Here is a 13,129-nt window from a genome sequence, read left to right on the forward strand (position 1 = left end):
AGCAAATCTTCATAACCTCGAGGGGAGGTCGGGGGCGGGGGGGGAGCATTGAAATAGCTTCCCGAATAAGTAGCGAGCGCCTTTGGTCCAGGACGAAAATAAACCGGGAGTTAAGCTTTAAATATCCAGGCTTGATTTAAGAGCAAGATGCACTCGGCTGAGTGCGCTCTCAGGGTGGCCCCCCCCCGGGGGGGCGGGCGCGGAAGGGAAGGGGAAAGGGAACTGTGAAGGGAAGGGATGGCGAGGGGGGAGGAAGAGGAAAGGAAGGACGCCCGCGGGCCCCGCTCGGGCTGTGCTGTCCCCGCTGAGCGCGGCGGGGACGTTTCCCGCGCCCGGAGGCGGCGGCCCGGTTTGGCGGGGGAGGGGGAGGTGTCGGGGACACCCCCGCTCCCACCGCCGCGGCCCCGCGCTGCGCGGCGGTTTCCGACAGGGGGCGAGGGAAGCCCGGCTCCGCGCCGGGGGCCCCCGCGGGACCGCAGTCGGCGAGTGGGTCCGGGTAGGGTTCTCGCCTACCCGCCCCCGTCGGCGGCTCCCGGGGGCGTTTGCGGAGCTGGCTTTTATTTCGGCTTCGGCCGGAGAGCGGGGCGCCGGGGCCGGGGCCGCCGAGGCCAGCCCTGCCGGCGGCTTGGCGGGGGCGGACGGAGCCAGCTGCCAGCGCCGCGCCGCCCTCCGGGAGCTGCCGTCGGGCGGTTTAGCGAAGCAGCGGCTGCTAGCCGGGGGGCCAAGCTCCGCCAGGGACGCCGGGCAGGGCCCGGGGGCCGCCGCCGTGCGCCGGGCGGGAGCGGAGAAGCGGCCGCTCCCCGCCGGGCTGTGAGGGAAACGAGATCCCGCTGCCGGGCGCTGCACGGGAGCCTGTTCCTGGCAGCCGCCGGCTTCCCGGTGCCTTCACGGAAGAGGATACAAGTTGAATATTGTTTGCACGGCCGGGACAAAATATCCAGGGCTGGTGGAGGGGGAGGCGGGGAGGGATTGTGTTCGTCGGCCCGTGATGAATAATCCGGGACGGCCTCCCGGCTGTGGCGGCCAAATCGCTCTCAGAGCTGCCAAGAGATCAGCCGCTACCTCTGCCCGCGCCTCGGGCGCTGTTGGCCTGTCCCCGGCTGGCTACGGCAGCGCGGCCGCTGCGGCCGCCGGGCGCATGGCGCTGCCTCCGCCCGGGCCGCCCGCCCGGGGACCGAAGCATCGTCCGTGGAGAGATGGGGCGGGGGGGCGGCACAAAGATAAAGCGTGGCAGCGCAAGGAGAGCGGGGCGGGGGTGTCCGGCGGCAGGTGGAGCCCCCGCCTCTGCCCCGCGCCCCACGGGCTCCGCGCCCCGCGGGGCCGGCTGACCCTCCTTCCCCCGCCCGCCCGGTGGGAACAAACACGAGCTGTTCCGGACCGGGGCCGCGCCGCCGGCCCGGCGGCAGCGGTGGAGCGCTGCCAAAGGGGCCACGGGGGGAGGCCCACGGATTTCCCGCAAGCGCACACAGGCGGCCGCCCGGGCACGGCGCTGGGGCCGCCCGCCGCCCCGGGCGTGAGCGGCTGAGGCTGCGTGTGTGCGTGCGTGTGTGTGTGTGCGTGGGCGTGTACGGGTGGCGACGTGCCCGGGGAGCAGCCGGGGACGGCGTGCGGCTCCGTGTGTGTGGAAGTCTGTGCGGCGGCGAGCGCCTGCGAGACGATACGCGGTGGGGGGCGGGGAGCGTGTGCCTGCGTGGGAAACCCTGAGCGTGTGCGATGGCGTGTGGGGCGTCAGTGTGAGTGTGTGTGGCTGTGCGACAGAGTCCCGAGTGGGAGCGAGGGTACGTGTGTGGCTGTGCGCGAGCTCCCCGGCGTGTGTCGCGGGTGAGCGAGGCGGTGAATGTGTGAGAGCTGGCGTGCTCCCCCGCGGGAAGAGAGAGGCAGCGAGCGTGCGTGGGAATCGATGCGCCTATGTCGCGGATCGTATGCGTGACACGGCGCGCCCGAGAAGAGGCAGTGTGTGTGCCACGCGGAGCGTGTGCGTGACACGGTGCGCGAGAGGCGGCATGCCCGTGTGACTCAGCGTGCGTGCGTGTGAGTGCACGCGTGGGCGAGAGCTGCCGAGTGGCGCGGGGGGCGGGCAGGGCTGAGGACGCCGGGCAGAAGCCCTGCCCCACTGCCGTGCCGTGCCGGCTCCCTGCCCGGGCGGCCGCCGCTCCCGGGCCCGCCCGCGGAGGCCGCCTCCCGCCGGCGGCCCCGTCCCTTTGCCGGACGGAGTCCCCGGGCCCCTCCGCCCCCGCGCACGGCAGCGCGGCCGGCGCCCGCCGAGGGAGGGAGCTCCCGGGGCAGGAGCCGTGGGCTGGACGGGCAGCGAGCCACGGAGGAGGGACCCCACGCCCTTCCCCCCCCCGCGCAGCGCCGAGGGCCGCTCTGCCCGTCCCCACCTTGTTTGTGCGCGGCAGGAACTGGGATTTTCCATCTGCCGGCTGCGCCGGTCGCGACCCCCGCGCAGGGCCTGCCCGCACCAGCCCCTCCGGAGCGAGGTCGGGCAGGGGGAGCTGCTGCCGCGTCCCCCGCGGAGGCAGCTGCTCCTCGCACCGGCTGCCGGTGTGAAAAGAGAGCGATGTCAGCGGCGGGGGGAAGGGATGGATCTGGCGGTGGGAGGCCCTGGAGACCTGCCCTTCCCGGGGAGCCCTGCCAGTGTTGTCCTGCCTCTGCACGTCCAACTGCTTCGGCACAAGTTTGCGCTTTCCCTGCCCGATCCCTCCTGCCGGGGACAGCATAGGCCCTTAAAGGGGTTTCGGGGTGGGGGATCCCCAGCTTTCCTGCTCCGGAGGGAGTAGGCGACCCCGCGGCGGCTATTGGAGCACTGCCGGGACGGAGGCCCTCTGCTCGGCGCCGGGGGCTGCTCCTGCTCCGCTGGATCCCAGAAATCACGGGCTCCTCCGTGGGAGAGATGCCGCGCCGGCGCCGGTTCCCTCTTGCAGCTGTGTGACCGTCTGCCCGAGGGGGGTGGTGCGGGGGGGGGGACACGGCACGGACACGGGTCCCCGCCGCCAGCGCCGTGCGGGAGCGCCCAGGATCCGCGCAGCCCCGCCGGCCTCCATGTCTCGGATCGCTCCCGGACACGGGCGAGGCGGCGCTGCCCCGCCGCCACGCTCACCCCGGGGGTCCCCCGGGAAGCGGCCGCGGGCGCGAGGGGTGCTGGAGGGCTTGGCCCGGAGGCGGCACGGCAACAGCCCTGCGAGGGAGCCGTGGCTCTCCTCCTCCTGCGCTGGAGAGCAGAGGCTGGCTCTGCCTGAGCAGCCGGCAGCGATAAGAGCCGATTTACAGGTAGGGGTGAAACGTGCTCGGAAAACCTCGTGACGCTTTCCTCCGGTGGATTCAAATAATATATAAAGACCGTGAGGTGGCGATCTCCTGGGTAGCTCCTAGGATGCGTGGCGTTGTTGTTAACACATGTTTCAATTTTGGATTGAGACTGTCAATTACCCGCTGAGCTACGAGCCTTCGCCTCAGGCGGGCTGGGGAGAGCGGGCGGGTGTATTTATTAACCCTCAAGCCTGGCAGAGCAGCGCTTCCAGCCTCTCGCTCGGGCTTTCTGGCACCTTCCCCCCACCCTAGCCCGGTGCTGGCCGCGCTGCTCCCGCTGCCTTCGGCAGCCGTACTTTGCCTCCCCCGGCCTCTGCGGGGGGGCTTGCAAGTCCTCACGCCAGCAGAGCCCCACAGCTGCGGGGGGAAGGCGGCTGGCCCTGGCCGGGGGCGGCTGTCTTGGCCAAACCAGTCCCGGACGGAGCGGAGAAATGCAAGGGCAGCGTTTCCCCGCTTCCTAAACGCGTTGTCTTTCAGAGTCGGAAAAACAGGCCGGCTCTCCTGGGCATAGCCCATTGGGTTTAGTTGTGGGTTTGGTGTTGTTTCCTCACCCCAAGAGGAAGAGACCCCCGTCTCCGCCGGAGCAGACCGCTCCGCGAGCCCGCTCCAGAGGCAGAAGCAGAATTGCCGACAATTACGATTCCATCTGGGAGCGGGGAGCTGCAGGCAGATCGTTCGGGAAGCCCCCGCACCGCCCCCCTTCCGCACCGCGGCTGCCGAGCGCTCCGCGCCGCTTTCGGAGGGAGGGGGGGTGTCTTTCTGGAGGAGCCCGCCCGCTGCCCCCGGCCCTGCCTCGCACCGCCCCGGGGACCCTCGGCCGAGAGCAGCCCGGGCAGGCCCCCAGCATCGCGGTTTGCCCTATTTTCGCCTCCCGTCACCTGCAAACCAGCCCCCCTAACTGCCTAAACGCGGCGCCCCTGCCGCTTGCCCCCTCCCTCGCCGCCCCGAGCTCCCGAACTTGGCTGGCCGGGGTCGAGCCCGGCGCCCCCCACCCCACGGCCCCGCACGCCTCTCCGTGCCGGGAGCCGCGAGTGTGCCTCTCCGCACCGAGCCTCCGTGACGAGAAAGGCATCGTAGGCAGCCTATAAATAATTTCCATTATGTTCAGCTGACAGCGCGAGGCGATTAATTTTAATAGCTGTATATTTGCCTGTTTCTCCTAATGCTCTGTAATGAGATGAGAAGCCATCCAACCCCAGATGGCTCCAGCCGCCTCGTTATTTATTTATTTTGTGTGTGTGTGTGTGTGTGTGTGTGCAAAAGAAGGGAGGGAGGGCAGCGGTTTCCGCGGGGCCGGCAGCCCCCCCCTCCAGCTGCCCGCCGCCCCCGGTGCTGCCCGCGGGCCGTGGGAGCCATCATGACACGGCACATTTCAGCCGCCGGGGAGCGGCCACTCGTGCTCACCTGCAGGGCCGGGGGAGGCAGGGCCAGGGGCCGGCACCGGCCGGATATTTCGGGGGTATTTGTTTATTCTCTCGGTCGCGCAGAGCGTGACTGCGGGAGCGCCGGGGGCCGATCGGCCGCGGCGAGTAAATGCAGCCGGATCGATGTCGTTCGGGGTGATGGGAGGGCGAAGGGGAGCACGGATCAAAGCCCATCCCATTAACCTAAATTTCGGCTCTTGCGTGGCCTGCCGTCCGGGGGCCGGCGGGAGGGGAGAGCTTTGTGGGAACCGGGAAAGGAAACGCGCCGCCGGCACCAGCCCGCGACGCGGCGGCGTGACAAAGCCCGGCCGCGCCGAGCAAGCTGTGTCCCCCCGGGCGGGGGAAGGGGGGTGAGGGGAGATTTCGAAATGTTAGGAACGGCCGAGCGAGTCCCAGCTTCGGGGATTGCAAAGGTGTATTGGCAGGGGAGGGGGTGTTCATTCCCTGGTAGGACGAGACTGCTTAACCAGGTAGAAGAGCACCGAGGCGAGCACCTGTGTCTTTTTCTAAAAGGCGTGTACTGATAATTACGAGAGTTAATTGCCTTGCTTTGAAGGTCATTTGAAGTTACGGGGCTGTGTTTTCTTTTCAGGCTAGCAGACAATGCCCGTGCGCTGTTTTAAATGTAAATCAGAGGGTATCCGCATAAACCTGTATTGTAGGATCGAGGCGTAATGGATTCACTCCGGCTGCGCCGGAGCTCGCCACAATACAGCCGAGCCGCCGAGCCGGCAGCGCGCCGGGGTGTCTCTGCGGAGAGGCAGTTGCCGAAGAACATGAAAAGCATTAAATCGTGACGGGGAGGGGGCGGCGGCGGGGGGAGGCTCGGCACCGGAGGGTGCGTTGCGGCGGCGCAGCCACACGTCGCTGGCAGCCGGGAAGTTTCCCACCTCGAAGAGACACACGGGGCCGGCGTGTCACGCACCGGGGCACCGGCGGGGGCGGTCCCCGCACCCCTCCTCCCGTGGGCGGGGGGGCACGGTCCCTTGTGTCCCGCCGTCGTCCCCCCTCCACCTCGGACACGGCCGTTCTCAAAGGCTGCTTGCTCGCAGGAGGCGGGGGGGTTGGTCCCTCGCCTGGCTGGGAGACGCTTGTCCACGCCGCCTCCTCCCCGGGGAGGGGCGAGGCCCGGCCCGGCCCGATCCGGAGGAATGTGGCACAAGGGGGACCGGCCCGCAGCCCGTCCCCGCTGCCTCTCGGCCTTCATTAATCGCACCGCCCGGGGCCCGGGCGTCCCGCCGAGCTGAACTGCCAGGCGATTAACCCGCCGCCTCGGGGTACGGCTCTCCTCGGCGACGCCGCCAGCCCGGCCCGGCCCCCGCCGCCCCCCGCTCCCGCAACTGCGGGCGGCTCCGCCGGAGGCGAGGACGTTCAGCACCGAGCCCGCCGAGAAGCCTTTCCTCCCTCCCCCTTTCCCCGCTAATGACAGGGCATCGCTCGGAAGACGGTCGCGCCGCACGGAACAAACGTTCATTGATTTCCACCGCCAGGCTGGGGAGGGACGCGGGGCGCCCGGGGAGCGGGCAGCCGTGCCGAGCCGTGCCGAGCCGTGCCGAGCCGGGGGGCGTGGGTACCCACCGGGGAGGTACCCGACGGCATGCCAGACGGGAGGGTGCCTTCCCCCGGGCGCCCTGCGCCCGTCCCCGGGGCCGCCTGAGGGGAGGACGATCTTCTCCCCAAAGACATGCCGGTGACTCCGGGCCGCCTCCCAGGCGGGCAGCCGGTCGGAGGGACCGCGGGGCGAGCGGCCGGGGGACCGCCGCAGACGGTCTGTCCCTTCCCGCGACACCGGGCCACCCTTGTGCGGATCGCGCCGTGTCACCTCCCTGATGGCAACCGCCACCCGCCTCCCCAGAAAAGCCGTCAGCCCGGTACCGCCGCTTCCCCCGTTGTCCACGGCAACCGGCGTATCTGATTGAACCTCGTTGTAGGCAGTGACACCCGCGTAATGGATCATCCTGTCAGAGCTTTTTTATCACAGGCATTTATTTTGGTCACGGCTGGTGATAACTTTGGTGTTTATCCCTTGTCTTTTACCGGCCCGGCCGCGGTCTCCCTCCCGCTTCCCCGCTTCGCGGCGGGCGAGCGGGGGAGGACGGGGGACGGGCCGCTCTGGGGCGGCGGGGACCGCGGGTCCCTCCGCCTGCCCCCGCCCGGGCGCTGCTGCGAGGGGCGCCCCTGACACCCCCCCACACATCTCGGGCTCCCGCGGACCCGTCTGGGGACGGATCGATCTGTTTGGTTTGGTGAAGCGCCCTCCCCCGCTCCCCCCGGCGCCGGGTTATTTTGGGTGATGCGGAGCGCCGCGTGCGGTACGCGGCTCCGGCGGTGCAGGGGGCGACCCAGGGGACGACGGTGCCGTCCGTCGGTCCAAAAGACTTCAAAAGTAAATAACGCAGGGCCGAGCCTCCCGGGAGGGGGGAGACGAGGCCTCTGACAGGCGACTGTCCAGGGCGGAGCCAGGGCTATTTCCAGCCCGGGAATAACAACGCTTGGGCTGCGGTGGCTCCGACCCGCGTGTCCAGGAAAGACCGGATCGGGGTGTTTGTTTTTGTTTCTAATTATTATTTTGACGGCGGGCTGGCGCAGCGCAGGCAAACAATGACCCTAAGCCGCCCGAGAGGGGCACCGGGGGGACAGCGCCGCCCCCAGCCGGGGGGGGTGGAGAGCCCAGCGAGGGAGCGGGCGTGGGGCCAGGGTTGCTGCCCCTGCGCCGGGGCCGGGGCCGCGGGGGCCGGGAGGAGCCCGCGGGGGCGCAGGCTGCGGGCCGGGCCGGGAGCGGCCCCGCGGGGAGGCAGCGGGCAGGAGGGTCTGGGGGGGAAACCGGGTCGGGGGGGGAGTCTGGGGGGGGACCGCTGCGATTATCTGGGTCAATAGGGTTAGAGGGAGCGGCTGATAGGAACAGAGGAACGGAGCTCCCGCTGCTGCGAAGATAGAGCCGCGATACGGGCCAGGCAAGCACCAAGCTGGAGGAAGGGCGGCAGGGAGGGAAAGAGGGAGGAGGAGGAGGAGGCGGCGGCTCGTTCCGGCTCCCGAGCCGAGCCCAGGTGCGCTGTGGTTTCCCTGCGCTCCGCGCTGTGCTCGGCAGCCCCCCTCCCCTCGCTCCCCATCCCCCGTCCTCCCCCTCCCCGTCCCCCTCCAACATTTAACCCTTTCCCACCTCCGCGGGGCTGGAGGCTGAGGCGTGCGCTGGCCCGGCCGCGTCCCCCGCGGTTCCCCACTCCGTGGCGGAGAGTGATCGCGGTAGGGAAAAAAAAAAGGGGGGGGGAGGCTGGCCTTGTGGTACCGAGCACCGCCCTCGGGCAGCTCCCGGGACCCGGCTTTGTACACACACACAAGCGCGCACACACACCCAGCTGCGCCGAGCCAGCCCCGGGGCCAGCCCCCGCCCGCCGCCGCCGCCGCTGCGAGGGCGGCCGGTCTCGGTTACAGTCAGCCGCGCAGCGGGGTTTGCTGCTGCAGCCGCCGCCTTCCTCCCCCTCCCCGGTCCCCGCCGCCCTTTTCCTTCCTGCTGGGGCTGGGCTGCCCCGCAGCTCCCCCGGCACGGCGGCGGCGGCCGGTCCCCGCTCCCGGGCCGCCGCCGGCGGGGAGGGGGAGAGGGGCGCCCCCACCGCGCGCCCGGCCCTGTAATCAATTTCACCCTATTAATTATTAATTTGACGCCAGTCAAGCTTGCCCGGGAGGGGCGGGGGGGGAGGGGAGGCTGATGTCAGCGCCAGGCTCCTTGCTCAGCCCCGGCCCGGCAACTTTCGGCTCCGCTGGTTTCGGGCAGCCCCGGGAGCCGGGGGAGGCGGCGATTCCCATTCCGGTGGATGATGCGGCCCCCCCCCCACACACATGCTCTCCCTCTCTCTTTTCCGCTCCCTCCCCTTCTTTCCCCGCCCGCCCCCCGTGTAGACACATCCATACAAGGGCCCATTGCATCGTAGCGATGATGGATCGTGCCTGGCGGGGGTGATTTGGTGTTGATCGCATATTATCACGGGCAGGTTGGACTGGTTGCTGATGGACGGCTTTCTAGCAAGCCGCTCCTTCCGACGCTCGGGGAAGCAGCTCGATCGAAAAAGCAGCTTTTGCTTTTAACTCCTTCTCTCACCAGCACGCGTAGGGCAAAGCTTAGCATCTGTCACAACAGCTCTTCGGGCACTTTTCCCTCCTCCCACTCCGTTTTCTCCTCGGCAGCCCCGCCGCCGGCTGGCTCTCTCCGCCGCCGCCGGGCGAGCACCGGGTGCTTGGGCGGGGGGGGGGTGGCTGGCGGCGACGGCCACCCCAGCTCTTCCGCGGGCGAGCTGCTTTGCTGAGCGGCGGGGTGCCTCCGCGGAGGGGAGGCATGGGGGGGATCACCCCGACGCCCGCCCGGGGAGAGCCCCCAGCCCCCCGCCCCGCCTCGCCCCCCGCCCGGGGGGTCCGCTCACTCTCCCTCACCTCCTCCTCGCTTTTTTTTATGTAAGTGCATGCAGATACAAAGGCGGTTTCGTAATGCCTGCCGCCTGCAAGAGTCGGGGACCTTGGCTAACCTTTCGGAAAACTGGTTGCAAGTGCGTGCTAACAGTCCGTACCGACCCCACGGGGCACCAGGGGAGGGTCATCATTTCAGTGACAGGCAGCGGGGTAGCCATAGATCCACGGCGAAAGGCCTGCTCGCAGCCTGCCTCCCCAGAAAGGCTTCGTGCGAGCGCTTATTCTCTGGCGAGAGGGGAGGGCGGTGGAGGGGAGGCTTAACCCTTTCGCTCCGCGCCGCCAGCCCGGGGCCCGGGCAGCTCCCGCCGGGGCCAGGGGCCAGGCCCGGCGCTGGCCTGGCACAAACTGTCCCTTCCCCAAGTGTTTGTGCACGACGAGGAGCCCCGATTTGCATTTTTCTTTTTGTGTGTGTGTACACACAGGGCTCGAAAGAGAGGGTGCAGGGAGAGGAGCTGCCGCCTCATCTCTCTTCGCTGCCGGTTTAACTCCTTCCTGCAGCCCCAGCGCAGGTTCCTCGGGCCGGGGATTGTTTTCTGTTTGGAAACCGGAGAAGGGGGGAGGCTATCGGCGGGGAAGCAATAGCTTGCTCTCTCTGGAGAGCTGCTCTCCAACAGGCAGCGCCTTGAAATCTATTTAAAGAGAGGGAAAGGCGGGGGGGGGGGGAGAACAAAGGGGGAGGAGGGGGCCGAACCAGAGCCAGCGAGAGAGGGAGAAAGCGATGGATCAGCCTGTTTGCAGTGTACATCAAGCTATCACATCTGTATATGCTCCGGTCGATGAAAAGGATGGATAATATTTGTCAGCTGCAGACCTTTTTCTTCTCACTTCCCAGGGAAAGGACGGGGCGGGAAGAGAGGTAATAGGGAGCTTCAAGGCCAGAGGGACTTCCCGATACAGCCAAATAGAAAAGAAAGGCTGGGCATTATTATTGTTATTAATTATTTTTATTATTCTACCGCAGCCAAAGGGACGATCAGGGGACCGTGCAGCCCTCTCTGCCCAGTTCTTCATGCTCCCACTCCTCTCCCCCCCTTAATTCTTTCTTTTTTCTTCATTATTTTGTTGAAACTCAGCTGCTTCCTTGCCGGGCTCTGAAGATTTAACCCTTTGCCCGCAGAGGCTTGAGGTGGGTAAGCACAGAAGCAGATTGCGAAAGCCTTGGACTGGAATAAAAAAAAACACAACACACAAACCTAACACGCGCCCAGCGAGAAGTCAGTAAAACGCACCGTTACACACACAGCGACGTGGTTTGGCTTTAGGGAAGACGAGAAAGAAAAAAAAAAGCGAGCAAGAGACGTAGCCTCTCTCTCCACCGCCCCCCGGCTCTGCCAGCCCCTCGCCTGGTGCCTGCAGTTGCACACTGAGTAAATAGTTCCCACACATGGTCCACATTTTGCACAGCAGCAGCGTGTTTCCTCTTGGTCTCTCGTTGCTGCTCTCCGAGCGGGGGGGGGGGGGTGGGGGTGTGTGAGAGAGAGAGAGAGGTTTAGAGGAAGTTAAAAATCAGGCGAGCTGAGAAAAGACTCTGTGTTACACATATCCTGAATGAAAGCGAAAGCCCGGCATTTCGGCCCTCTGAGCGCCAAGCTCTCACCTCCTTAGTAATGTCGCTAACATCCATGTCAGGCACGCCACGGCGACTGCTCAGGCCCAGCGAGGCGGACACTCGGCCGCTCTCGGCAGCTGGGTGGGCTGCGGAGCTCGGGGGAACTGGCTGGGCTGCGGCTGCCCAGGGGAACCGGGCTCCTTCCCCGCTGCTGGCAGATTCCTTGTTCCTGGAGATGGGAGTGCCCAGCAGCCAGGCCGTGTTTGCGGGTGTCCCAACCCTCCTGGCCTTCGCTTTCCCAGGGTGTCCCTGGAGGGGCGGCAGGACAGAGGGAGAGGGGATGCCGGCGTGCCCTGTGGTTCCCCCCGAAGGTCGCGCCTGTCCCCTGCCCTGAGGTGTGTGTCCCCCCGGGCCTGCAGAGGACTGGAGGGCAGGGTGCTGGAGCGGTGTGCGCCGCTGGGAATCCATTATCCAGTGTCCTCCTTTTCTTCTCCATCCAGGCCCCGGCTCCGTCCCTGCCCGCCCCTGAGCCGGGATCAGCCCGATGATCCTTCGGCTGCTGGCTGAGTGGCAGCCGCTCCGTGGGCAGCACTAGGGCTCGGCCACTCCGCGCTCCTGTGACCCCCACTGCGTCTCGCTCCCTCCATCGCGGCCTCCCCGGAGCCCGGTGCCCCCTCAGCTCTCGCTGAGTGATATTTAAAAGAAGGGTTGCATTCTCCCCAAGAGAAGCCCACTCGTTTCCTTGTTGCCAGGAACAAAGCGTACATTCAGAGGGGTGGCTGTTGACGGCTCCCTCTGTATAGCACTGGAAAGCGGGTGGCCTTTGGTTACTGGCAAGGAAAATTCTAATCAGGGTGCTTGTAAGCGGGGCTTTATAGAAGCTTAGTTACAAAAGGCTTACACCAGAGTAATGCAATAACTATAATAACAGCCAGGGAGCCCTAAAGAGGGTGGAATGTGCTTGTGTCTGGATGATTTTCCCCGCTAGCACAGAGAGGGACTGTTTACCGCGAGTGCCATTAAGTATCGCTGGAAACTCACCAACCGCAGACTTATTTCAATATACTTTATTGTTGTATCTGCGCTAAAAGCAGCTTGCTTCGGACAACTCCTCGATCGTCCTAGAGGAGAAGGGGAGAGAGGCCGCTCTCGGAGCGGAGGGGCAGTGCCAAGGGTGAGGGAGCTGCGGGCCGGGGCCCGGCCAGGGCAGGATGGCCGGAGCGGCTCCTGGTGGGCAGCGCCGCCGCCGCCGCCGCCGCCGAACAAAGCGGCGAGGCGAAACGGCCCCCGCCGGCACAAAGCCGTCGGGCTCCCGCCCCCGGGGGTGGGCAGCGCCGTCGCCCCCGCCTGCGGCTGACGAGGCCGGTAAGGGTGAGGGGGCGCCGGCGCGGACACTGGCGGGGTGGGGGTGGGGTAAGCCGAGCATCGCCCTCCTGCCGCCCTGGCTCATCCCGGTTTGCGGCGCGTCTAATGGGATCGGCCGCTGCTCGCCGTGCGCCAGCCAGTTCTGGCTACCGCTTGGCCGCCGGTGAGGGGCCGAGGCTCCGGAGGGCAGGGAGCGGTTTGACCGGGGAGCCAGGGAGGTGACCCCGCCCCGCCGCGATCCCAGGACACGGTGGCGGCCCCGGGCCGGACGCGTGAGGCGGGCACCGCTCCCCACCCCCCCATATCACCCCCCGTATCACCCCCCGGCACCCCCGAGCAGACTTTGCAGCGCTTTATTTTAACGGAACAAGGGAGCGCGGCGAGCAAACTGCTGCTCCGCGCAGGGCAAGAAAAATGGGTTTTTAATAGGCGAGGCCGGCGTGCTCGGCAGCCGGGCGCCGCGGCCGGGGAAGGCACGAACAGACGAGCCGCCGCTTCAGCCCGGAGCAGCAGCCGCACTCCTAGCGAGAGGAGCCGCGGCGCGGCCCCGCGGGGCGAGCATACAAGCCGGGCACGGAGCCGCCGCGGCGGGCATCTCCCGCATCGCCGTGCGGTGGGACGGCGGCTGCCCCGGAGGGTTTTCTCGGCGAACTCCGCCGGCCGGTCGGTCGGGCTGGGCGGTGCACCGGCCCCGGTGGCCACGCCACGGGAACGCCGCGCTCTCGCTCTCGCTTGCGGGCTCGGTGCCGAGCGGTCCCGGCAGCCGCTCACCGGCCTCCCCACTGCCTCCCGCCGCCGCCACCCTTCCTCCCGACCCCGCAGGCAGCGGGGCAGCACGGACCCGCGCCCTCCCCGGCGGCGCTGGCCGCCTTCGCCTCTTGCCGCCGCTCGGGATGGGGGCCTGGGGGGTTCCTCCGCTCGCCACCTCACGGGCCCCTTGCCAAGCCCCTTTGCCGCACCGTCCGCTGCAGGCCCACGCATGGCGAGAGGCGCCCCCGCCCCCCCCCGGGCAGGGGGTGTG

Source organism: Phaethon aethereus (genome assembly GCF_964289735.1).
Source record: "Phaethon aethereus genome assembly, chromosome: 1".
Classification (NCBI taxonomy): domain Eukaryota; kingdom Metazoa; phylum Chordata; class Aves; order Phaethontiformes; family Phaethontidae; genus Phaethon; species Phaethon aethereus.